The following is a 14,183-nucleotide window of genomic DNA, read 5'->3' on the forward strand; positions in this document are numbered from 1 at the left end:
GTCTTTGTAGGTTGTATGTATCCACCAAAGTAGCCATTCCTCTAGCTTTCCCAACTTGTTAATGTATAGCTCTTCATTACCGTCTCTGATGATTAGTCTCTTTCATATTGCGTTATATTGTCTCCTTTTTCACTTCTTATTTTGTTTATTTGGGTCTTCTCTCTCTCTTTTTTTGTGGTTAGGCTAGCTAGCAGTTTATAGATTTTGTTTACATTTGTTAAAAAAAACTTCCTGTCTTTTATCCTTTGTATTTATAGTCTCTTTTTAATTTAGCCCTGCTCTGATCTTTATTGCATTTTACTTTCTACTGATTTTTGCTATGCTATTGCTTTTCAAGTTCCATGAGGTGTATTGTTAGATTATTTGAAATATTCCTATTTCTTGATGTAGGCATTTATTGCTTATAAACCCTTCTCATCAAAACTTTTGCCGTGTCTCATAGGTTTTATCATGTTGTATTTTGACTTTCAATTGTTTCGATAATTTTTTTGATCTTCTGCTTTATTTCTGCCTTGACCCAATTGCCGTTCAGGAGCATGTGGTTTAATTTCCATGTGTTTTTCCAGTTTTGAAAGTTGTTATTATTGATTTTCAGTTTTATTCTTTTGTGTTCTGATAAAATACTTGAAATGATATCAATTCGGTTAAAAATCTGTTGAGCATTGTTTTGTGTCCTAACGTGATATCCTGGATAACTGTCCATAAGTTCATGAGAAGAATATGTATTGTGTAGCTGTTGGATGAAATGTTCTATAAATATGTGTTAGGTCCATTTGGTCTAAAGTGCTATTTCAATTCAATGTTTCTTTGTTAATTTTCTGTCTAAGTGATCTAATGCTCAAGCGGTATGTTGAAGTCGCCAGTTATTATTGAATTGGAGTCAATCTCTTTCTTCAAATCTAATAATATTTGCTTCATGTATCTAAGTGTTATAGTGTTGGATGCATACATGTATAGAATTGTTATATCTTCTTGCTGTACTGATCCATGTATCATTATAAAATGACTTTCTTTTCTCTTTTTACTGTTCTTGACTTAAATTCTATTTTATCTAAGTGCAAACGCTCCTGCTCACTTTTGGTTTCCATTTGCATAGAATATATTTTTCTATGCCTTTACTTTCAGACTATATGTGTCTTTACAGATGAGATAGGCTTCTTGTGAGTAGCTTATAGTTGGGTCATGTTTTTTTTATCCATTAAGGCAGTCTGTATCATTTAAGTGGAAAGTTTAATTTGTTTACATTCAAAGTTATTATTGAAGTATGAGAGTTTATTCTTGTCACTTTATTCACTGATTCCTGGTTGTTTTGTATATCATTTGCTTTTTTCTTTTACTCTTGTTATTTTAGCATTGTGATTTGGTGGTTTTCTGTAGTGGTAATAATTGAGACCTTTCTCTTCTATCAGTGGGTTTTATACGTTCATGTGTTTTTCTGATGGTAGATACCATCCTTTTGTTTCCACGTGTAGACCTTTCTTAAGTATTGCTTCTAGGGCCAGTGTAATAGTAATTAATTCCCTCTGCTTTTCTTTCTTTGAGAAAACAATGTATTTCTCCTTCATTTATGAAGGATTACTTTGCTAGTTATAGTATTTTTGGCTGCTGGTTTTATGTTTCAGAACTTTGAATATATCATCCTATTTTATTCTGGCCTGTAAGGCTTCTGCTGGAAATCTGCTGTTAGTATGATGGAATTTCCCTTCTAAGTGACTGGACACTTTTCTCTTGCTGTTTCCAGAATTTCTTCTTTGCTTTGGCTTTTGACAGTTTTACTATAATGTGCCTTGGAGAAGACCCTTTCCATTACATCAATTTGGGGATCTATAAGACTCCCATGTCTGGATGTCTAAAATCTCTTGCTAAACTTGTGGAAGTTAGGTTATTATTTCTTTGCATAGTTTTCTCTCCCTTCACTATTGTCTTCACCTTCTGAAACATTGAAAAATTTGAATATTTGGTCACTGTATGGTGTCCCATGTGTCACACAGACTTTGTTTATTCTTTTTTATTATTTTATCTTTATTTTTGTCAGACTGGTTTTTGTCAAAAGACCTATATTCAAGTTCTAAAATTCTTCTTCTTGATCTAGTCTATTCTTGAACCTTTTGACTGTATCTTTTTATTTCATTCAATGATTTTTTTTAGTTCCAGGATTTCTGCTTGGTTCTTTTTATAATATCTATCTCTTCGGTAAATTTCTTTTTCATATCCTGAATTGCTTTTCTGATTTCTTTATATTACTTATCTGTGTTCTATTGTGTGTGTGTGTGTGTGTGTGTGTGTGAGCAACATGTCTGTTTATTTCACCTGGGTGCGGGCAGGCTGAGTCCAAAAAGAGAGTCAGCATGGGGGATGGGATTATCATTATTAGTTCTTATAGGTTTTGGGATAGGTGGTGGAGTTAAGAGCAGTGTTTTGGCGTCAGGGGGTGGATCTCACAAAGTACATTCTCAAGGGTAGGGAGAATTACAAAGATACTTCTTAAGGGTGGGGGAGATTACAAAGTACGTTGATCAGTTAGGGTGGGGTAGAAACCAATCACAATGGTGGAATGTCATCAGTTAAGCTGTTTTCACTTCTGTGGATCTTCAGTTGCTTCAGGCCATCTGGATGTATATGTACAGGCCACTGGGGATATGATGGCTTAGCTTGGGCTCAGAGGCCTGACACCGATTTAAAATTGGTGAGATGTTCCTTGGGCTGGTTGATCTGAGGACCAGAGGTCATAGGTGGATATTTCTCATGGAGCAAAGAGCAGGAGGGCAGGGAATTGATCTCCCAAGGGAGGTCCCCTGCTCTGAGTCACAGCACCAAAATGTCGTGCACGTCCGTGTGAAGAGACCACCAAACAGGCTTTGTGTGAGCAACATAGCTGTTTATTTCACCTGGGTCCAGGCAGGCTGAGTCCAAAAAGAGAGTCAGCCCTGTGTTCTATTGTGTCTCACTGAGCTTCTTTAATATCATTATTTGTCTCTGATTTTACAGATTTCTTTTTTGTTGGAATTCGTTGCTAGAGAATTATTGTGTTCCTTTGGAAGTGTCATATTTCTTTGCTTTTTCGTGTTTCTTTGTCTTTTACATTTATATCTGTGCATCTTATATAAAAGCCGCTTGTATTAGTTCGTTATCATGCTGCTAGTAAAGACATACCTGAGACTGGGCAATTTATAAAGGAAAGTGGTTTAATTGACTCATAGTTCAGCATGACTGGGGAGGCCTCAGGGAACTTACAATTATGGTGGAAGAGGAAGTAAATATGTCCTTGTTCGCAAGGCAGCAGGACAGAGAATAATGAGAACTAAGCCAAAAGGTAAGCCTCTTATAAAACCATCAGATCTCAAGAGAACTTACTCACTATCATGAGAACAGCATGGGGGAACCACCCCCATTATTCAGTTACCTCCCACTGGGTCCCTCCCACCACACATGGGGATTATGGGAACTACAGTTCAAAATGAGATTTCAGTGGAGACATAGCCAAACCAATATTCAGGCTTCTAGATGGCAGGCTCTGGCCCTGTGGTGGCAGAGTTAGGTTGGGTAGGCTTGTACTTATGTTCCCCCATGGGTCATGACAGTGCACCCAACTTCAGAGGGTTGAGTGATGTGAGTTTATGTCTCATGCCACCAGATACAAGGGATTGAAAGCTGAGATGGTCAATATGATCCAAGAAAGTGTAGGATACATAGTGACTACCAAACTGTCTTCTGGGGAGCCTCTTTTTTTTAAAAAAAAAAAAAAAAAAGAAAAAAAAAGACAAAGTTTTGCTCTGTCTCCTGGTCTGGAGTGCAGTGACATGGTCATAGCTCACTGCAGCCTCAAACTTCTGGGCTCAAGCAATCCTCCCACCTCAGCCTTCTGGGTAGCTGGGGCTACATTTGCCACTACACCCAGATTTTTTTTGTTTTTAAGATGGTCTTACTATGTTGCTCAGGCTGGTCTCAACATCCTTTCCTCAAGTGATCCTCCTGCGTCAGCCTCTCAATTAACTAGGATTACAGGTAGGAGACACCATGCCCGGTTGGGAAGTGTTAATTATTGCTCCCAGATCAAACGTTTTTGTAGTGGAAAGGATGCTGAATTTTGTCAAATGCTTTTTCTGTATCTATTGAGATGATGATGGTTTCTGTTTCTTTATTCAGTTAATATGGTGTGTCACATTTATTCATTTTGGTAAGTTGAACCATCTTTTCATCCCAGGGAGAAATTCCACTTGACCATGGTGACTGACTATTTTTGTGTGCTGTTGAATCTGATTTGCTAGTATTTTGTTGAGTGCTTTTGCATCTACCTTCATCAAGGATATAGGCTTGTAGTTTTGTTTTCTTATATTGTTATTGCCTGACTTCAGTATCAGGGTAATGCTGGCCTTGGGTGAGATTTTTAAAAACATTGGTATTTATTTCTTATTTAAATATTAGATCAAATTCTGCTGTGAAGTAATAAAGTCTGGGCTTTCCTTTGATGGGAGATTTTTTAGTATTGATTCAGTTTTATTCTTTGTCTGTTCAGATTTTCTTTTATTTTTCTTAACTTTGTCCTGGTAGAGTCCATGTTTCTAGGAATTTGTCAATTCTAAATTATCCAATTTATGAACATAAAGTTGTTCATCATATTCACTTATGATCCTTTGTGTTTCTGTGGTATCTGTTGGAATATCTCCTCTTTCATTTGTGATTTATTTGAGTCTTATCTCTTTTTTTTCTTAGTTGGTCTGGTCTGGCAAAGGGTTTGTAAATTTTCCTTATCTTTTCAAAAGAAAACTTATTTAGTTGATCTTTTCTATTCTTTCTAATCTCTATTTACTTCTATTCTGATCTGTATTATTTCCTTCCTTCTGCTAACTTCATGCTTCGTTTGTTCTTCCTTTTCTAGTTTCTTGAGATAACATTAAGTTGCTTACTTAAGAACTTTTCTCTTTTGTAATGCAGGCATTTATTGCTATAAACTTGCCTCTTAGAACTGCCTTTGGTGCATCCCGTAAGTTTAATATATTGTATTTTTATTTTCATTTTTACTTGTCCGAGGATATTTTTAACTTTCATTTTTAATTTCTTCCTTGATCCATTGGTTGTACAGGAGTGTAATGTTTAATCTCCATATATTTCTGAATTTTCCAGAATTTCTCCTTTATTAATTTCTATTTTAATTCCATATGGTCAGAAAAAAATACTTGATATGATTTCAGCCTTCTTAAATTTATTAAGACTTATTTTGTGGCCTATCATCTATCCTGCAGAATGTTCTGTGTGCACTTGAGAAAAATGAGTATAATGGTGCTGTTGGATGAAATGTTCTGTATATAACTGTTAGGTCCATTTGGGGTAAAGGGTTGTTGAAGTCTGTTCTTTCTCTACTGATTTCTTGTCTAAATGAACTATCCATTGTTGAAAGTGCAGTATTTAAGTCCCATATTATTACTGTATTATAGTCTATCTCTTCAGATGTATTAATGTTTGTTTTATACATTTAGGTGCTCCAATGTTAGATGCATATATATTTTAAATGCTTATCTTTTTAATGAACTGACCCCTTTGTTACTACATAATGACCTGCTTTTTCTCTTTTTCCCAATTTTGACTAAAAGGAGGTCATTCTAATATAACAATTATATAAGCATAATCACTCCCACTATGTATTGATCTAAACTAATACAAGCATAATCATTCCCATGCTCTATTGGTTACCACTGCCTCTCATTCCATAGCTTTGCTGTTAGTCTGTGTGTGTCCCTAAAGCTAAAATAAGATTTTTGGAGGCAAAATATTGTTAGATCTTGTTTTTAAATCTATTTATACATTCCTTTAACTGTAGAATGTAATCTCTTTGCATTTAAAATTATTGTGGATAGATATGGGCTTACTATAGGCATTTTGTTAATTTTTTACTGACCGTTTTGTAGTTATTTTGTGTCTTTCTTCCAATCTTACAGTCTTTCTTTGTGATTTGTGTATTTTTGTAGTAATATGCTTTGATTCCTTTCTCTTCATATTTTGTGTATCTGCCAGAGGTTTTTCCTTATAGTTATCATGAGGCTTACATAAAACATCTTAAAGTATTCTAATTTAAGCTGAAAGTACTTTAAGTACAATTGCATGCAAAGACTCTATGCTTATATTTCTACTCCCTCACACATTTTATGCTATTGATGTAATACTTTATAACTTTATATCTATTTATATTGTGTACGCTAACCTGTCATTTATAGCTATAATTGTTTAAATACATTTGTCTTTTAGCTATTATACTAATGAGTGATTTACATAACACCTTTGCAGTTTTGGTATCTTGTCAATTTGAGTATATATTTACCTTTACTAGTAAGCTTTATACTTTCATATGTTTTTATATTTTACTTACTTTCCTTTTATTTCAACTCAAAGAATTCCCTTAAGCATTTCTTGTAAGGCCAGTCCCGTGATGATGGATTTCCTCAGCTTTTGTTTGTCTTAGAATGTCTTGATCTCATTTTTCATTTCTGAAGGACTGTGTTGCTGGGTGTAGTATGTTTTGTTCACTTATTTTTTAGCGCTTTCAAAATGTCGTGCCACTCCCTCCTGCTTGCAAGGTTTCAGTTGAGAAGTCATGTATAGTCCTATGGGAGATGCTTTTTATGTGATAAGTTTCTTCTCTTTTACTGCCATAAAGCTTCTTTGTTTTTGACTCTAATCATTTGGTTATAATGTTAAAGTCAGAAACAAAGAAGCTTTAAGGCAGCAAGAATATTGAGTTTATCTCTATTGAGTTTATCTTTCTTGGGGTCCTTTGAGGCTCCTGAATCTGTATGTTCATATCCCTTCCAAGATCTGGGATTTTTTCAAACGGTATTTCTTTAAATAAGCTTTCTATCTTTTTGTCTTTCTTCTCCTTTGGATAGTCTCATAAATTTTATATTTGTACATTTGATGGTGTCTTATATGTCCCTACACTTTCTTCACTCATTTTTTATCTTTTTTTAATTCCTCTAATTAGCTAATTTCAAATAATCTTTCTTCAGATTCACAATTTCTAATTTTTTGCATGATTGCATCAGCTATTCAAACTGTTGAGTTTTTTAGTTCTGCCATCGTATCCTTTAGCACTAGGATTTCTGTTTGGTTCTTTTCTGCAGTTTCTGTTTTTTATTTCTATTTTTTATCAAACTTCTATTTCACTCATGCATTGTTTTCCTTATTTCTTTTAGATGTCTGTCTGTATTTATTGAATTTCTTTGAGTTTCTTTAAGATGAGCATTTTGAATCCTTTTTCCAGTAATTTGTACATCTCTATTTTGATGGGGTTGGTTAGTAAAACTTTAGTTATTTTGATGGTGTCATGTTTGCTTCATTCTTTGTTATTCATGTAGGTTTGCATTTCTGTCTGCATTTGAAGGAGCTAACTCCTCTTTCACTCTTTATAGAACAGATTTGACGAATTACAATTTTCTCCTAATAGGTCTGCAGGCTGATGAGATTACCTCTGGGCTCATGATTGAGTGGCGTTGCATGCAGGTCTTGTGCCTGATACTGGGTCTACAGTGGAAACTGCAGTTGGCAGGGTTGTTACCAGAGGCTTTAGTTGGTGTGGGTCCCATCTGGTTTCTCGGCAGACTGGACTGTCTCCAGGATCTTGATCTTTGGGTCTGGCTCCCGGATGATGAAGGTCTGCTTCAGGATTCACAGACTGCAGGTCTTTTACCATGTGCAGTGATGGATATGGCTTCCCCTGGGTCTCTGGGAGGACTCCTGTTGGATAACTAAGTTAGTACCTGACCTGGCCGTACTGTACAGGTTGGCTGAGATGGGCTTAAATTGAGACACAAGATTGTTTCAGGATATAAAACCAAGGCTGACATTTTAGCTCTATCTCTGGGGTCATGAATAGGTATGTGTACAGTGGTTTCCTGGGTGAGCAAGCCTGCTTTCAGACTGCAGTTTAAAAAGGTGGGGGCCAATTTATAGGGCCATGTAAAGATCCACAATGGGACAGAGGTGAGGGATTCAGCCTGAATGGGCACTATGGGACATGCCTTCTTGTGAGTGCCCAAGCAGGCCAAGCTTCTCTTAGTCTGAAGACAAAAGGGGTCTGGACCTAAATCCGGTGCCATTTGAGGATTCACTGTGGAACAGGGGTTGGCAAAGCCTGTCAGGCATGTCTCCTGGTGGGATTCCAGCTGGACAGAATTGCTTCAAGACCATAGCTGGGAGGGACTGAAGCTACTCTTCAGGGCTATTTTTAAATCTGCTATGGAACTGATGTTGGCAAGCCTGACTCAGTGGCAGTAGGGGGTGAGAACCCCAGCAGATCCCTATGTGGTCAGGATTGCTCATACACTGCATCTGAGAGGGGCTAGAGCTGAGATTCAGGGACCAGTTAGGGTCCCCTATGGGATGAAGGCCAGTAAGCCTGTCCAAGAGCATCTCTAGCAGTTCCTTGAATGTTGGAATAACTTCAGAGCTGTGACAGGTCTGGTGCCTAGAAAGGGTCCCTTCAGGATCTGCTATGGGATGGAGGTTGTCAAGACCATTAGCACAAGACCATTAGCACATGGGCTAGTCACCCTGTGCCATTGAGATTGTTCCCAGGCTGCAGTTAAGAGTGGCTAGAATCAAGATTCAGGGCCCCTTCAGGACCTGCTGTGGGATGGAGGCTGACAGTCTTTAGTGGCACAGATGGATGAGTTTACCAGCAGTTCTTATTATGGATGGAATTACTCCCAGGCTATGGCAGAGAGGGCCGAGAACTGAGATAGCACCTCTTCATGATCTGCTGTGGGACAGAGGCTTCAAGCCTATCCTGGTGGTATAGATGGGTGAGTTTCCCTCTAGGTCCCTGTTTGAGAAGCACTAGGCTAGAATTACAAGTAAAGGGGGCTGGAGCCAAGTTACAGGATAGCTTTTGGGTTCACGGACAAAACTGATGGCAACAAGCAGATGGGTCTATCTGTGAAGCACTAATAAGCATGATTCCTCCTAGCCCTTTGGTGGATGCTTTTGGAAGCAGGATCGAGGACAAACGGGGCTGTAACTAAGCCCTTTGGAAAATGGGATTATTTATGGGTCTGAAGCTGGGTCCACAATTGCTGGGTCGGCCACCTAGGTGCAGGTCTGTACCCTGAAAACAACAATCCTAGATCTTAGACTCCGCTGGGGTTTCACAACCTCATACCCCAATCCAAGGGCTCCCACAAAGAAATTTTTGGTCATGAATGGGTGCAGAATTATGTTTTTTTGTGTGGGGTAATACAAGTGGGTGACCACCTATTCTGCCATCTTATCTCATCCCCTAGATAACTGTTTTAATCCTATTTACCCTGTTTGTGAGGGAAGGATTTCATACCTCAAGAGATACCTATGGAGACAGTCAAACACACAGACCCTACATTGGACATATGAGATTGATGCATATTTATTCATCAGATACACTTACAGCCCAGAGGAGGGAGACACCACACACCATGCAGGACCACACAGGGGCTACATTCGGGGAAAAAAGTGAACAACCATGGGTATGGGATGCAGGTTTGGTAATATCAAGAGGGTAGAGTACTCGTTGGTACTCAGGAGGATGTGATTGGCTTGTTTGAATAACTCCACAGGCTGGCGTGGAACTGAAACTTCTCAGTAGCAGGAAGAACTTGACATGATCTATTTGATAAGGCAGGTTCTTTGGCTAGGAAACCTTATTTGCAGGAGCAGAGTAGGGAAGAATATTTACTGTAAGGCTATTTATACCCCTTTCAGATGCCCTCAGCTATACAGAAGCCAATAATATTGGGCCTTAATCTTAGGACTTGCACCATAGTATATGAATGAATCTTAGCTACAGGAAGGGAAAGAAAGATATGAAAGTAAAGCTCTGATTGGTTTCTTAAAAGTTGCATTTATTTTCAACAAGAGACAGGATTCCTGGTATTTTCACATGGTACAATGACCTTGCCTTTGTCTGTACTTAGACAAAATTATTAAGTGGCCCTAATTTGTCTCATTTTATCATGGTCTCAAAGTAGCCTGAGGTTGGTATTATTTCCAGTAGGGGAATAAAATGGCATAGCTCTGAGAGCTGGGCCACCTTCCAAATCTCAGAGGCTGCTATTTTTTTTTTTTTTCTTTTTACAGTTAAAAGGGCCTGCTGGTGCTGGGAGGCTAAATTAGATGGGTTGGTCAAGGAAAGTTTTCTGAAAGAGGGATATCAAAGCTCAGCCTTTACCACTAATAAGGAGTCATCTACACAGAGAAGAACTCAGGAGAGTAGAGACAGGAGGGGAAGGGAGACAACCTGTGGGAAGGCATTCCTCTCTGAGGGAAACAGCAAGTATGAGCAAAGAAACATTTCATCACACCCAAGAGATGTGAGAAAAACTATCAGGAGTATGGCTCTTTGCTTCAGTGCTCTCTAGGGGTTGGATATGGGGGAAGTATCAGAATCTCAGAACATGGGAAGTAAACTTTTGGAAAGCCTCTAAGTGATCCTGATACAGTGGTCCTCCCAGACAGATTGTCCCTCACTGCCTGTACCCTTCCCTCACAGATTTAGTTCAATTATATAGACCTTATATGAAAAACCCAATACTAATTGATACTTTAATATGGCCCTGTTTAACATACAACAAAATTGCTTGTCCAGGAATGTTTTACCAACATCCAGGGAGATAGATGAGGTTGTTACCTAGTGAATGTGCTGTCAGTGGCAGAAGATCAATTACCCTAAATATAATTTTGTGTTTTCTCTGGAAACTAGACTGTAGTGACTTTTCTAGACCATCTAAAATATATTTGAGCAGGGTCTGCATTTCCATTCAATAATGAAGCATTCCTATGATATGATTTTTATCATTCCAACCGTCTGTTCATATCCAGTTCATGCATTTGAACACTATTGCAATAGTTGGGTTGAGGACACCATTGCTACCAATTGGGAATTTGACATACCGACACAGGAAAACATTGACGATGATAAACAGCTCAGAGAATAATGGTTACAAGCATGGACTCTGAAGCCAGACAGCCTAGGTTCAAATGACAACACTACCACTTTCTGGTTGTATCCCTGTTGAGTACGTTACTTAGCTTACGTGCCTCAATTTCTCACCAACAAATTGGGATAATACTAGTACCTACCTCAAAGGTTTATTGGGAAGAATAAAATATGTAGTAATTTCTTAGACTTGGCACACGATAACACTATGTAAGACCTAGCTTTGTAATGATGATTACAACTGTGTATTGGAAAAGACAAAAAAAAAAAGGTAATTAATACCATATTTCGATAGTTGATGAGTTAATTATGTACTAACCAGTATATGTAAATGTTCACAGATCTTATTGAGGAATAATTTCTATCACTTATGGTTCTACACAGGGCCTCTCCTCTTGCTACAATGTCAATCACATAATAAATCAGTTTTTAGCAAAATCTGAAACTACGCATTTAATTTAAAATATTTTTTTTCCTGTCTGCCTGATATGTCTGATTCATTCAAGCTTACTGTAGATAACAGTTTTAATACATTCTGTTACTGAGCTTTTTGGACTTTGCCTAAAGAATACACTAAGAGTCTCAGATCTTTAATTGAGGCAACCGTATTTAGTACCACTGAAATAAGTGTGATAACAGCTTGATCATGCAAAGCTTGACATGAAGAAAACACCTGCCTGGTGTTAATAAGATACATGAATTTCAGACAACAGAAAACCAAAGAAAATTACCACTTTGTCTGTCTTGATAAAATACCAACAGAGTTCTCATTCTTTTCATGATATTCAGAAGTTTATTTGAGTTTCTATGAAATGTGAACAGAAAAATAACATGGATTATGGGCTCATGGCGGGTGAGGGGTTTTAAAATATTGCTGAATTTTTATACATACTATCAGATTTACTAAGACAAAATAAAAGAAAAAATAAGGAAAAAATAAATACTTGTTTTGTTCTGGATATTCATTAGAACAAACCAGAGTGATCTGGGGATGAATTTCAAGTATATGAATAGGCCTGGATATATTGGACATTAGTGCAGACACACATACCCACTTCTTCTCTTAAGGTTCAGGGTCTCAATAGAAATACGTTGACTCTTCCTATCAATTGGCACTTTTATGCATAAGAGAAAATGTTTTACTTTCACAAACCTACTTTAGTTAAGAAAAGGAAAAATCTTAATAATAGTAATACAACAGCCATTAAAGGAATAACTTAGTGCAGATACCATCTTCTGATAATCACCCCTCAGAGTCTTGATTCTAGTCTGTGACATTATCAGAGTTTGCACTGGTCACCAAACAGCTTTGACATGGTATTACCTAAATCATTGCATTATTACAAGCAGAACTGAAAAACTACAACTTCTTTTTTTACGGTGAAGTAAGGAAATTCATCCTCCAACAGGTTGAGAGCATCATTAAGGAAAAAAAAAAGATTATTTGTGTGTTTGTTGCCAAATGTATACAAGATTTATAAAACCGCAATATCATATGCACTGAATTGTCAGTAGTTTTTGTTTGTTTGCTTCTTTGCTTGTTTGTTTAACATACACAGAATAAATTATCTTGTTAGACTGCTTTCTATTTCTAATGAACATGTGTACATATAATTTTTTGGAAGCAAAGTTATGCCTTTTTTCCCTTCTAGTTATTTATTTTACCTAAAAAATTTTAGTACCTACACCAAAAGGTAGTTAATATTCATGCATAGACAGCATTTAGTTGACTGTGATAAATTGTCAAAAGAAAGGATAATTGAAATCTATTATACTGCAAAATCTAATTCAATACTCTATGTTGAAACTTATATTGTGTCTTAAAGTTGGCCATAACTGCTAATAGACCAACTGAAGATATTTTAATTTTAATTTCTTTCATCCTTCCAAAGATTTTGATAACTTAAAACACTGTGTGAATAGTACTTTACAGTTTGTAAGCACTTTGACATAAATTGTCACTTTTGATCTTCCCACTATCCTTATGGGAATGAGAGGTTATAGAATTATGAAAGATTTTATTATTCTCACTTTATATATTAATAAATTGGAAGTCAATCATCATGTTTTTAAGGAAATGCAGGTAATCAGTTCTAGAAAAATTAAAAGTCTAGAATTTCAAAGTTTGTGGAATGTATTGCATTGCACTGAGAAAACCCATTACCTTTTGTCCACAATAACCCATCCTGTGTCCTTGCTGCCCTGTGTCCATGTCATTCTCTCTACTGTTTCTGGAACTTAGAATGTTTTTCTTCACTTCCCTTCCCTACTTTACACACCCTGTCTTGAATGTCCCTGCTTCTCTCAAATATCTAAATCCTGCTCATCTCTCAAGGTCTAGCATAAGTTCCATCCCCTCCAGGAAGTCTTCCAGTCCCCACTGTTCTTAATTAACAAATATAGCATTTACAGGAATTTATTAAGTTCTTAAGTGTTTCATATATGTTCATCTAAATTCTCCTACCGGATTATAAGCACCTGAGAGCAGAGACCAAGTCTTATACTTCTTTGAAACTCACAACATTCTAGCACTGCATATAGATATAATAAATGCTTGCTAAATATTTGGTTATTGTTTAATTACCCAACAGAGACAATGCTGAAACACATCTCATCTTCTTTATCTGCATTTCCATCCATGTGGCTTGTAATTTAGCCTGTATAATCACTTACTATGGTAGAGTTCAGTGTGGGTTTTTTCAATATGTTCATACATCGATTGACCCTAACATTAATTTCTAACTGTCAATGATGCCCAGTCATATGACCTAGGGGATCAAATTAACTATACATGCCTGATGGATTCCCTGAATAGAGTAAACATTTGGGTCATATATCAGCATTGAGAACAGGAACAGGAGACATTATGCTGTGATTGCGTTTCTATAGAATTATATTAGCATTACCCATTCTGCTAGTCATAATTTCTCAGCAGATCAGGGATATCTATCAATAGTATTTCCTGTGATATAGCATATGAAAATGCATTCCATTATTCATTGGAAGTGTTGCTGATCATGCATATTATCCTTATAAACTTACTTTTTAAGAAAGAAATGTTTATGTGAAAATAACATACTTGCCAGGCGCGGTGGCTCACGCCTGTAATCCTAGCACTTTGGGAGGCCGAGGTGGGCGGATCACAAGGTCAGGAGATCGAGACCACGGTGAAACCCCGTCTCTACTAAAAATACAAAAAATTAGCCGGGCACGGTGGCGGGCG

The 14,183-nt window shown here is 37.1% G+C and overlaps 1 protein-coding gene across 1 annotated transcript in view; it reads left to right on the top strand.

Moving 5' to 3' along the window:
* The window catches only part of EPHA6 (EPH receptor A6), a 952,571-nt gene that overhangs the window by 716,327 nt on the left and 222,061 nt on the right, over positions 1-14,183 (top strand). The window lies entirely within an intron of this gene.

The sequence above is a fragment of the Colobus angolensis genome, unplaced genomic scaffold (genome assembly GCF_000951035.1).
Source record: "Colobus angolensis palliatus isolate OR3802 unplaced genomic scaffold, Cang.pa_1.0 Scaffold73, whole genome shotgun sequence".
NCBI lineage: Eukaryota > Metazoa > Chordata > Mammalia > Primates > Cercopithecidae > Colobus > Colobus angolensis.